Below are 12,145 nucleotides of genomic sequence, written 5' to 3'. Positions count from 1 at the left end.
AATAATATTAAAATGATAGTTATTTTTATTGTTATCATAAGAAAATAATAATAATACTATAATTTTTACTATAATACCGTATTAATTATTATTATATGAATAGGTCGTATTGATTATTCCATAATACATGAATATAAATGCAAACAATTGGAAGTTGTATTGATTGGCCATATGACCGCATGCACTGCATTCACGGCACTTTACAGTTTACACAGTGAGTCAATTGGGGCGAACTTGTCGTGGTATGTACGTGTATTGGGGCGAACTGGTCGCGGTATGTACGTGTATTGGGGCGAACTGGTAGTGGTATGTACTGGTGTGGGGCGAAACGTCCTGACACCGCTTTGGCTACGTGTAGGCGCTACACCTTGAGGTAAACAACTTGAAAATTTTGGGCAAAAAATGTGATATTTTCTCTTTAAATCGCACTATTTTGTGGTAATAGAATAGAAATAAAGGGTGCAGCATTATCCTTTACACGCAAATAATGTGTCCTCGGCAGTAAAATCGTTTAAATAATGGGTTCGGCTGCGCCTCACCCATTATTTACGTTTTACTGCCTCGACACATTATTTTCGTGTAAAGGATCATGCATTACCCTTTATTTCTTAAATAAAAAATGTGTTGAACTTGTGTAAAAATTTAAGGCCACCAGATCTCCATTAGCTGTTCCATGTAAACAGCCGTGAGGCAATGAAAAAAAACCCACTATTTTATGGGCGGTCTGTTAATTGGTCAGTTATAAAATCACAAAATCTATAAATCACTTTCCTCTTTGCTTTGATTGTGTATTTAATATCAAATTTAATTACATGCATTCAGCAATTTCCACCAAACTTGATCCATTTTTTACCCAAAAGCGACTGATTATACAAAAAAAAAAAAAAAAGCAACAAAAAAAACAAGCAAAAACAAACAGAAACAAAATGTACACTAGAGCAACTGTGCCCTTTGCAAGGGCACGAGGTAAGTTAGGCGTATGACTGTGATGACATCATCACGCAGCAATACTGTGCAACGTTAAATTTGACCCGACCTTTGTCTTCGGTTGACCTTTTCGGTTTCATATTCTGAGCAACGTTAAATTTGACCTCGGATTACCTTTTCGGTTTTACACTCCCCAAGTGTTAGGGATCATTTGCCGCAAGTTGCAGCCTGATCGGAGCAACTTTAAATTTGACCTGACCTTTGAACTTGGATGACCTTTCCAGTTTCATACTTAGTGTCAGGGATTATTTCCCCCGAATTGCAGCCCAATCAGAGCAACTTTAAATTTTACCTGACCTTTGACCTCGGATGACCTTTGCGGTTTAATAATTCCCACGTGTCAGGGATCATTTCCCCCGACTTACAGCCCAATTGGACCAATGTCAAATTTGACCTGACCTTTGACCTCACATGACCTTTGCGGTTTCATACTCCCCAAGTGTCAGGGATCATTTTCCCCAATTGCAGCCCAATCAGAGCAACTTTAAATTTGACCTGACCTTTGACCTCGAATGACCTTTGCGGTTTAATACTTCCCAGGGATCATTTCCCCGACTTACAGCCCAATTGGAGCAACTTCAAATTTGCCCTGACCTTTGACCTCACATGACCGTTGTGGTTTTACACTCCCCAAGTGTCAGGGATCATTTCCCCGACTTACAGCCCAATTGGAGCAACTTTAAATTTGACCTGACCTTTGACCTCACATGACCTTTGTGGTTTTATACTCCCCAAGTGTCAGGGATCATTTGCCCCGACTTACAGCCTAATTGGAGCAACTTCAAATTTGACCTGACCTTTGACCTCACTTGACCTTTGTGGTTTTATACTCCCAAAGTGTCAGAGATCATTTTCCCCGACTTACAGCCTAATTGGAGCAACTTCAAAATTGACCTGACCTTTGACCTCACTTGACCTTTGTGGTTTTATACTCCCAAAGTGTCAGGGATCATTTTCCCCGACTTACATCCTCATTGGAGCAACTTCAAATTTGACCTGACCTTTGACCTCACATGACCTTTGTGGTTTTATACTCCCAAAGTGTCAGGGATCATTTTCCCCGACTTACAGCCTAATTGGAGCAACTTCAAATTTGACCTGACCTTTGACCTCACTTGACCTTTGTGGTTTTATACTCCCCAGGTGTCAGGGATCATTTCCCCCGACTTACAGCCCAATTGGAGCAACTTTAAATTTGACCTGACCTTTGACCTCACATGACCTTTGTGGTTTTATACTCCCAAAGTGTCAGGGATCATTTTCCCCGACTTACAGCCTAATTGGAGCAACTTCAAATTTGACCTGACCTTTGACCTCACTTGACCTTTGCGGTTTCATACTCCCTAAGTGTCAGGGATCATTTTCCCCGAGTTACAGCCCAGTCGGAGCAACTTGTAATTTGACCTGACCTTTGACCTCACATGACCTTTGCGGTTTCATACTCCCCAAGTGTCAGGGATCATTTTCCCCCGAGTTACAGCTCAATCGGAGCAACTTTAAATTTGACCTGACCTTTGACCTCACATGACCTTTGTGGTTTAATGCGGTCATATTTCAACATTTTACTTACCCCTCACCCCCTTATTCACCATTATTGCGTCATCTGTAGAAACTATATAGTGGGATTATTGATTTTCATAAATGCATCATGGGAAGGCGTGATGCAGTTTTAGCCAAGATATCACCCCCCCCCCCCACCACAAACACACACACCCTATAGCCATCAGTGGAAATGATGTAGCTGTTTATATCTAGCATACAGGCATCACATCACAAGTTACACTCAAGATATGTAACGAAATTGGCATCTGAACATACCTCAGTTTGTTTCGTGTGAATCGCCCACTTGGGGTTTCATACACCCCAACTGGGCTGTTCCAGTTGAAATTCATACAACCTCTCCGGAAGACATTATCTTAATCTCCCACACAGGGCGTGTGAATTTCTAATGGGCCTACCTCAATGGGTGACTCCGTTTGTAATATTCACTCCCTGTGTGGACGATTCCAGTCATGTCTTGCATGAAGGGTGTATGGATTGCAGTTGGAATAGCCAAAATTTACACGTTTTGATGTATGGACTGCAATAGGCAGCGACTGGTATGATAGAGCCGGCAACTTGTGAAACCGCCCGGCCGTATGACATTTTCCACACGGTTGACGATGGAAATTTACTGAATTTAGAGAATGCACGGCACTCACCACCTGGCAATAGACGAATCCAGACGAAATTGTACACGTTTTGAAGCACAGACAGCAGAACCATTGCCTGTGGTTATCTCTTGTTTATCAAAACACTAGACTAGATGTCTCCATGTTTTGCCCCTAATTATAATGGGGGTGCGGCACATATGAGGCAAAAATGACCATTTTTGACCCCTGTGACCCCCTGGATGACCTCCGATATTAAAACATTTTAAGACTTTTGTAGCCACTTACCCAATACGGCTTGGCTATGCGTTTGGTCCACATCCGATCATGGATGTAGCACTAGTAGTCAATTGTGAGAAAGAAAGAAAGAAAGAAAGAAAGAACTAGAGCCACTGTGCCCTTTGCAAGGGCACGAGGTAAGTTAGGCGTATGACTGTGATGACATCATCACGCAGCAATACTGTGCAACGTTAAATTTGACCCGACCTTTGTCTTCGGTTGACCTTTTCGGGTTCATATTCTGAGCAACGAATATATTTGACCTCGGATGACCTTTTCGGTTTTACACTCCCCAAATGTTAGGGATCATTTGCCGCAAGTTGCAGCCTGATCGGAGCAACTTTAAATTTGACCTGACCTTTGAACTTGGATGACCTTTCCAGTTTCATACTTCTCAAGTGTCAGGGATTATTTTCCCCGAATTGCAGCCCAATCAGAGCAACTTTAAATTTTACCTGACCTTTGACCTCGGATGACCTTTGCGGTTTCATACTCCCCAAGTGTCAGGGATCATTTTCCCCGAATTGCAGCCCAATCAGAGCAACTTTAAATTTGACCTGACCTTTGACCTCGAATGACCTTTGCGGTTTAATACTTCCCAGGGATCATTTCTCCCGACTTACAGCCCAATTGGAGCAACTTCAAATTTGCCCTGACCTTTGACCTCACATGACCGTTGTGGTTTTATACTCCCCAAGTGTCAGGGATCATTTTCCCCGACTTACAGCCTAATTGGAGCAACTTCAAATTTGACCTGACCTTTGACCTCACTTGACCTTTGTGGTTTTATACTCCCAAAGTGTCAGGGATCATTTTCCCCGACTTACAGCCTAATTGGAGCAACTTCAAAATTGACCTGACCTTTGACCTCACTTGACCTTTGTGGTTTTATACTCCCAAAGTGTCAGGGATCATTTTCCCCGACTTACAGCCTCATTGGAGCAACTTCAAATTTGACCTGACCTTTGACCTCACATGACCTTTGTAGTTTTATACTCCCAAAGTGTCAGGGATCATTTTCCCCGACTTACAGCCTAATTGGAGCAACTTCAAATTTGACCTGACCTTTGACCTCACTTGACCTTTGTGGTTTTATACTCCCCAGGTGTCAGGGATCATTTCCCCCGACTTACAGCCCAATTGGAGCAACTTTAAATTTGACCTGACCTTTGACCTCACATGACCTTTGTGGTTTTATACTCCCAAAGTGTCAGGGATCATTTTCCCCGATTTACAGCCTAATTGGAGCAACTTCAAATTTTACCTGACCTTTGACCTCACTTGACCTTTGCGGTTTCATACTCCCTAAGTGTCAGGGATCATTTTCCCCGAGTTACAGCCCAATCGGAGCAACTTGTAATTTGACCTGACCTTTGACCTCACATGACCTTTGCGGTTTCATACTCCCCAAGTGTCAGGGATCATTTTCCCCGAGTTACAACCCAATCGGAGCAACTTTCAATTTGACCTGACCTTTGACCTCACATGACCTTTGTGGTTTAATGCGGTCATATTTCAACATTTTACTTACCCCTCACCCCCTTATTCACCATTATTGCGTCATCTGTAGAAACTATATAGTGGGATTATTGATTTTCATAAATGCATCATGGGAAGGCGTGATGCAGTTTTAGCCAAGATATCACCCCCCCCCCCACACACACACACACACCCCCCACCCTATAGCCATCAGTGGAAATGATGTAGCTGTTTATATCTAGCATACAGGCATCACATCACAAGTTACACTCAAGATATGTAACGAAATTGGCATCTGAACATACCTCAGTTTCTTTCGTGTGAATCGCCCACTTGGGGTTTCATACACCCCAACTGGGCTGTTCCAGTTGAAATTCATACAACCTCTCCGGAAGACATTATCTTAATCTCCCACACAGGGCATGTGAATTTCGAATGGGCCTACCTCAATGGGTGACTCCGTTTGTAATATTCACTCCCTGTGTGGACGATTCCAGTCATGTCTTGCATGAAGGGTGTATGGATTGCAGTTGGAATAGCCAAAATTTACACGTTTTGATGTATGGATTGCAGCTGCAATAGCCAGGCGTCGACTGGTATGATAGAGCCGGCAACTTGTGAAACCGCCCGGCCGTATGACATTTTCCACACGGTTGACGATGGAAATTTACTGAATTTAGAGAATGCACGGCACTCACCACCTGGCAATAGACGAATCCAGACGAAATTTTACACGTTTTGAAGCACAGACAGCAGAACCATTGCCTGTGGTTATCTCTTGTTTATCAAAACACTAGACTAGATGTCTCCATGTTTTGCCCCTAATTATAATGGGGGTGCGGCACATATGAGGCAAAATGACCATTTTGACCCCTGTGACCCCCTGGATGACCTCCGATATTAAAACATTTTTAAGACTTTTGTAGCCACTTACCCAATACGGCTTGGCTATGCGTTTGGTCCACATCCGATCACGGATGTAGCACAAGTAGTCAATTGTGAGAAAGAAAGAAAGAAAGAACTAGAGCAACTGTGCCTTTGCAAGGGCACGAGGTAAGATTAGGCGTATGACTGTGATGACATCATCACGCAGCAATACTGTGCAACGTTAAATTTGACCCGACCTTTGTCTTCGGTTGACCTTTTCGGTTATTCTGAGCAACGTTAAATTTGACCTCGGATGACCTTTTGGGTTTTACACTCCCCAAGTGTTAGGGATCATTTGCCGCAAGTTGCAGCCTGATCGGAGCAACTTTAAATTTGACCTGACCTTTGACCTCACATGACCTTTGCGGTTTCATACTCCCCAAGTGTCAGGGATCATTTTCCCCGAATTGCAGCCCAATCAGAGCAACTTTAAATTTGACCTGACCTTTGACCTCGAATGACCTTTGCGGTTAAATACTTCCCAGGGATCATTTCTCCCGACTTACAGCCCAATTGGAGCAACTTCAAATTTGCCCTGACCTTTGACCTCACATGACCGTTGTGGTTTTATACCCCCCAAGTGTCAGGGATCATTTCCCCCGACTTACAGCCCAATTGGAGCAACTTTAAATTTGACCTGACCTTTGACCTCACATGACCTTTGTGGTTTTATACTCCCCAAGTGTCAGGGATCATTTTCCCCGACTTACAGCCTAATTGGAGCAACTTCAAATTTGACCTGACCTTTGACCTCACTTGACCTTTGTGGTTTTATACTCCCAAAGTGTCAGGGATCATTTTCCCCGAGTTACAGCCTAATTGGAGCAACTTCAAAATTGACCTGACCTTTGACCTCACTTGACCTTTGTGGTTTTATACTCCCAAAGTGTCGGGGATCATTTTCCCCGACTTACAGCCTCATTGGAGCAACTTCAAATTTGACCTGACCTTTGACCTCACATGACCTTTGTGGTTTTATACTCCCAAAGTGTCAGGGATCATTTTCCCCGACTTACAGCCTAATTGGAGCAACTTCAAATTTGACCTGACCTTTGACCTCACTTGACCTTTGTGGTTTTATACTCCCAAAGTGTCAGGGATCATTTTCCCCGACTTACAGCCTAATTGGAGCAACCTCAAATTTGACCTGACCTTTGACCTCACTTGACCTTTGTGGTGTTATACTCCCTAAGTGTCAGGGATCATTTTCCCCGAGTTACAGCCCAATCGGAGCAACTTGTACTTTGACCTGACCTTTGACCTCACATGACCTTTGCGGTTTCATACTCCCCCAAGTGTCAGGGATCATTTTCCCCAGTTACAGCCCAATCGGAGCAACTTTAAATTTGACCTGACCTTTGACCTCACATGACCTTTGTGGTTTAATGCGGCCATATTTCAACATTTTACTTACCCTCACCCCTTATTCACCATTATTGCGTCATCTGTAGAAACTATATAGTGGTATTATTGATTTTCATAAATGCATCATGGGAAGGCGTGATGCAGTTTTAGCCAAGAGATCACCCACACACACACACACCCCCCACCCTAAAGCCATCAGTGGAAATGATGTAGCTGTTTATATCTAGCATACAGGCATCACATCACAAGTTACACTCAAGATATGTAACAAAATTGGCATCTGAACATACCTCAGTTTCTTTCAGTGTGAATCGCCCACTTGGGGTTTCATACACCCCAACTGGGCTGTTCCAGTTGAAATTCATACAACCTCTCCGGAAGACATTATCTTAATCTCCCACACAGGGCGTGTGAATTTCGAATGGGCCTACCTCAATGGGTGACTCCATTTGTAATATTCACTCCCTGTGTGGACGATTCCAGTCATGTCTTGCATGAAGGGTGTATGGATTGCAGTTGGAATAGCTAAAATTTACACGTTTTGATGTATGGATTGCAGCTGCAATAGCCAGGCGGCGACTGGTATGATAGAGCCGGCAACTTGTGAAACCGCCCGGCCGTATGACATTTTCCACACGGTTGACGATGGAAATATACTGAATTTAGAGAATGCACGGCACTCACCACCTGGCAATAGACGAATCCAGACGAAGTTTTACACGTTTTGAAGCACAGACAGCAGAACCATTGCTTGTTTATCAAAACACTAGACTAGATGTCTCCATGTTTTGCCCCTAATTATAATGGGGAGTGCGGCACATATGAGGCAAAAATGACAATTTTTGACCCCTGTGACCCCCTGGATGACCTCCGATATTAAAACATTTTAAGACTTTTGTAGCCACTTACCCAATACGGCTTGGCTATGCGTTTGGTCCACATCCGATCACGGATGTAGCACTAGTAGTCAATTGTGAGAAAGAAAGAAAGAAAGAACTAGAGCAACTGTGCCCTTTGCAAGGGCACGAGGTAAGTTAGGCGGATGACTGTGATGATCTGATCAAGCAGCAACACTCAGTGCTGTGTTGGATAGTATTAATTTTAATAAGATTGTTTCATTAATTGCCGTTTTGATAAACCTTAATCGTGGAAAGCTGGCATTTTGAAAACTTGACCTGTGACCTCTGTATGGCCCCTTAATGACCTGAAATGAATTTTAAAATATTTAAAACATGTTAAGAATGTCATAAGGATCATTGCATTCAAATTTCAGCTCAATTGAAGCATTTTGAAAACTTGACCTTTGACCCCGTTATTGCCCCTTAATGACCTTAAATGAATTTTGAAATATTTTCAACATGTTGAAAATGTCATAAGGATCATTGCATTCAAATTTCAGCTCAATTGGAGCATTTTGGAACACTTGACCTTTGACCCCTTTATGACCCCTTAATGACCTAAAATAAATTTTAAAATGTTTTAAAAATGTTTAGAATGTCATAAGGATCATTGCATTGAAATTTCAGCTCAATTGGAACATTTTTAAAAACTTGACCTTTGACCCCTTTATTACCCCTTAATGACCTTAAATGAATTTCAAAATATTTTTTTAATGTTTCAAATATCATAAGGATCATTGCATTTAAATTTAAGCTCAATTGGAGCATTTTGAAAAACTTGACCTTTGACCCCTTTATGGGCCCCTTAATGACCTTAAATAAATTTTTAAAATATTTTAAACATGTTTAGAATGTCATAAGGATCATTGCATTTAAATTTCAGCTCAATCGGAGCATTTTCGATTAAAATGACCTTTTTTGACCCCTGTGACCCCTTGGATGACCTCTGACGTTAAACAACCCATGATGTTTGTAGCCAGCTACCCAATACTGCTTGTGACCGAGTTTGGTCGAAATCCGATCCAGGATGTGGAAGTAGTAGCAAATTGTGAGAAGAAGAAGAAAGAAAGAAAGAAAGAAGAAAGAAATGGCAAGAAAGAAATAAGTTAGGCTGCACGCCTAACTTAAAGAAACAAACAGCAAGAAAAAAATAAGTTAGGCTGCACGCCTAACTTAAAGAAACAAACAGCAAGAAAAAAATAAGTTAGGCTGCACGCCTAACTTAATCATGGATGGTGGAGTCAGTAGATAAAGGGTTGATTTTTTTTCTTTTGCCCGATTGTAAGATTTAGAGAATTTCAGTATGGTTACATGTACAATGTATAAGGGCTCTGATATGAATGTTTCGACAGTATTTTTCGTGGGACATGAGAGCACATCAGACATATCAAATTGAATTCTGAATATGAGGAATGTCCTGCTGATATCAAATAATTTTGACCTTTCATATTGAAGATATATACATTTTTTCCCCATAAGACCAAATTTTTTGGTGTGGGGGGAATTCATATCTTCAATACGAGAGGTCAAAATTTTCAATTGATCTATGGCTTTTCATCCCATACACTTTAAGTACAAATGTACATACATGTATCATTAGATTTATAGTTTACTTTGATTACTGTTTAATATCAAAAATATCAATTTTTAATCATTTGCCATATCATATTGCGAATTAAAAAAAAAATCAAAATTATTTGATATCAGAAGGACATTCTTTGTGTTCAGAATGCAATTTGATATCTGATGTGCTCTCTTGTCCCACAAAAAATAATGTCCAAACTTTCATACCCCACCCCTTAAGACAATAAAAATTGTATAGGATATATAGAAAGCTTTCTGAAACTTACACAGTTGACTTTATCTTTGATGGCTATGAGGTTATTCACTGCATATCAATTGTTTTGAGGGAATTGTGAACAATTAATCTGAACATTTTGCTTTTGGAACTGAGGGATCTATATAATATATTCAAGCTTTCTATATATAGCCTACCAAATATCTGTCTGGTCATAAGGATTCAGAAAATAGAAATACTTAAAATTGACTTTAATACCAGTCTGACCAATCAAAAAGGTCAGAGGTCAATATGTGGGCTGTGATATACAGGTAAAAAAATCCACTGATTTGGATGAAAATGATCTATTGCTGCTAATTGGTTCCTTATAACAGTAAAAAAAGATTAGTTTGCACTATGTAGGACATTTTGTAACCTAGGTTGATTATCACTGTTTCCTTCTTAAAATGTCCTACATAGTGGAAACTATTATTTTTATTATATCAAGACAAAGAGTTGAGACCATTTAAAAAAAAAGGGACACTACATGCTTACAAAAATGTCGTAAGCCTAATGCTTCTGAAAAGAAGCATGAGGTTCATGAAGAACTGAGTGTACTATACTGTAGGTCTATTTTTTAGCAGAGACAAATTCAAATGCACCTCAATCAATCACTCAGTCACCCCACTCACTCTCTTACAATTTGTGTCTTCCTGCTTTCCTACAGATCTCAGCAAGTCAATGGTTCACAATTTGCAACTTTAGTTGAGAAGAAACCCTTACCTACCACATAACAAGACTTCAAACAGCCTTACGTGACCCAGACCAACAGAGCCTGTGATACAGAGAGAATTGCCATACCAAGGTAGCAGAATTGTTTGATGTGCAAATCATTCCACATACAAAGAATTATTATTTGTAGAACTTTGTTTTATAGTGTAAATCTGATTTGAGTGTGCTAAGACCCATGTTTGTGCTGCTACTAATTTGACTTGTAGAACAAGATGGCAACATTCAAACAAGATCAGTGTGTTCATCGTGTGGGGAATCAATCCCACTTGTCTCGTCTATCCTCAGGACTTAACCAGTTGAGACAGCAGGCAGCCTTCTGTGATGTCAACCTCATTGTTGGTGATAAAAGATTCCCTGCACACAAAGCAGTTCTAAGCTGTACAAGTGACTACTTCCAAGGAATGTTCTCATTAGGGTTTCAAGAAAGCACAATGAGCGAGATATCTGTTCCTGGAACAGAAGAAAGCTTTTCCCAAATCTTGGATTTTGCATATACTGGATACTTGACTCTGTCCCTACGAACAGTTACAGGCATTCTCCAAATGGCTTGCTACATGGTTGTAACTGAAGCAATGAATTTATGTGCTGAATATCTGAGAGAAGTCAAGGATAATGTCACAATTGAAGACTGTTTTGAGATATGGTCAATTACAAGCAATCATAGCAATCTGTCAGATATTGCACAATTGTACAGAAGTCACCTTATTCAGAACTTCTCCAGGTGTGTTCAATCCCAAGTGTTTTTGGAAAATTCTTCAGCAAGTGTCATGCTAGAGATTCTGAGTGATGAAGAAATTGAGACGGACACCATGACAGAAGAACAGATTCTGCAAGCGGCATTGATTTGGCTCAAGTTTGATTGGGAGCAGCGCAAAGTTCATGCAGTTGACCTCCTGAAGAAGATCCGTCTTGGTCTGGTTCCAGGTGGCAGACTCGAGAGATCCTTGGTAACAAGTTACTTGCCATAGAAGAGTGTAAGATCATGATGGAGGAGGTTGTTAGGTTAAGTGCTGCAAAGGATACTACTTCACCATTGATCAAAAGTCACCCACAGTTGTTTGCTACTAGAAATACCATCACAGCTAGATTGGAAGATGACATCAACAATGACGAATCCAGCTCTGCTCCCATTGTTGCATTAACATGCAAAACTAAAACAGCATGTTATAAGATCACTAATTTGGCTGATATTCCAAACCGATATCCATATTCTGATGACAAAATGTCTTTCGTTACAATATTTGTCAGCAATGAGAATCAATTATATCTTGCAATTGATGTTTCATATTACAGTCTGGATGGTGAAGATATTGAAAATCACTCCCAATGGCGTTTGAAAAATAACTTTTTCCAGTATGTGTCCGAGAAGAATGAGTGGATCTTACTCCCGCCAATGCCTAAAAGATTGGACTCTCCTAGAATGTTTCAATATAAAGAATATATATATTTGATTGGTGATGTTCTTGACAAGTTCAAGAGTGTGATTAAAC

The 12,145-nt window shown here is 40.8% G+C and overlaps 1 protein-coding gene across 5 annotated transcripts in view; it reads left to right on the top strand.

Annotated features, from left to right (window-relative positions):
• The window catches only part of LOC140142780 (uncharacterized), a 78,854-nt gene that overhangs the window by 37,309 nt on the left and 29,400 nt on the right, over window positions 1-12,145 (top strand). For 4 of the 5 annotated variants that reach the window (XR_011857582.1, XR_011857579.1, XR_011857580.1 and 1 more), the window contains one exon: window positions 10,591-10,728. The exons of the other annotated variant lie outside the window; for it this stretch is intronic. The gene's annotated coding sequence lies outside the window, so the exon portion shown is untranslated. The remainder of the gene's footprint in view (window positions 1-10,590; window positions 10,729-12,145) is intronic. 5 annotated transcript variants of the gene reach the window in all.

The sequence above is a fragment of the Amphiura filiformis genome, chromosome 20 (genome assembly GCF_039555335.1).
Source record: "Amphiura filiformis chromosome 20, Afil_fr2py, whole genome shotgun sequence".
Lineage (NCBI taxonomy): Eukaryota > Metazoa > Echinodermata > Ophiuroidea > Amphilepidida > Amphiuridae > Amphiura > Amphiura filiformis.
Note: the sequence above shows the minus strand (reverse complement) of the source record. Positions and strands in the feature narration are given on the sequence as shown.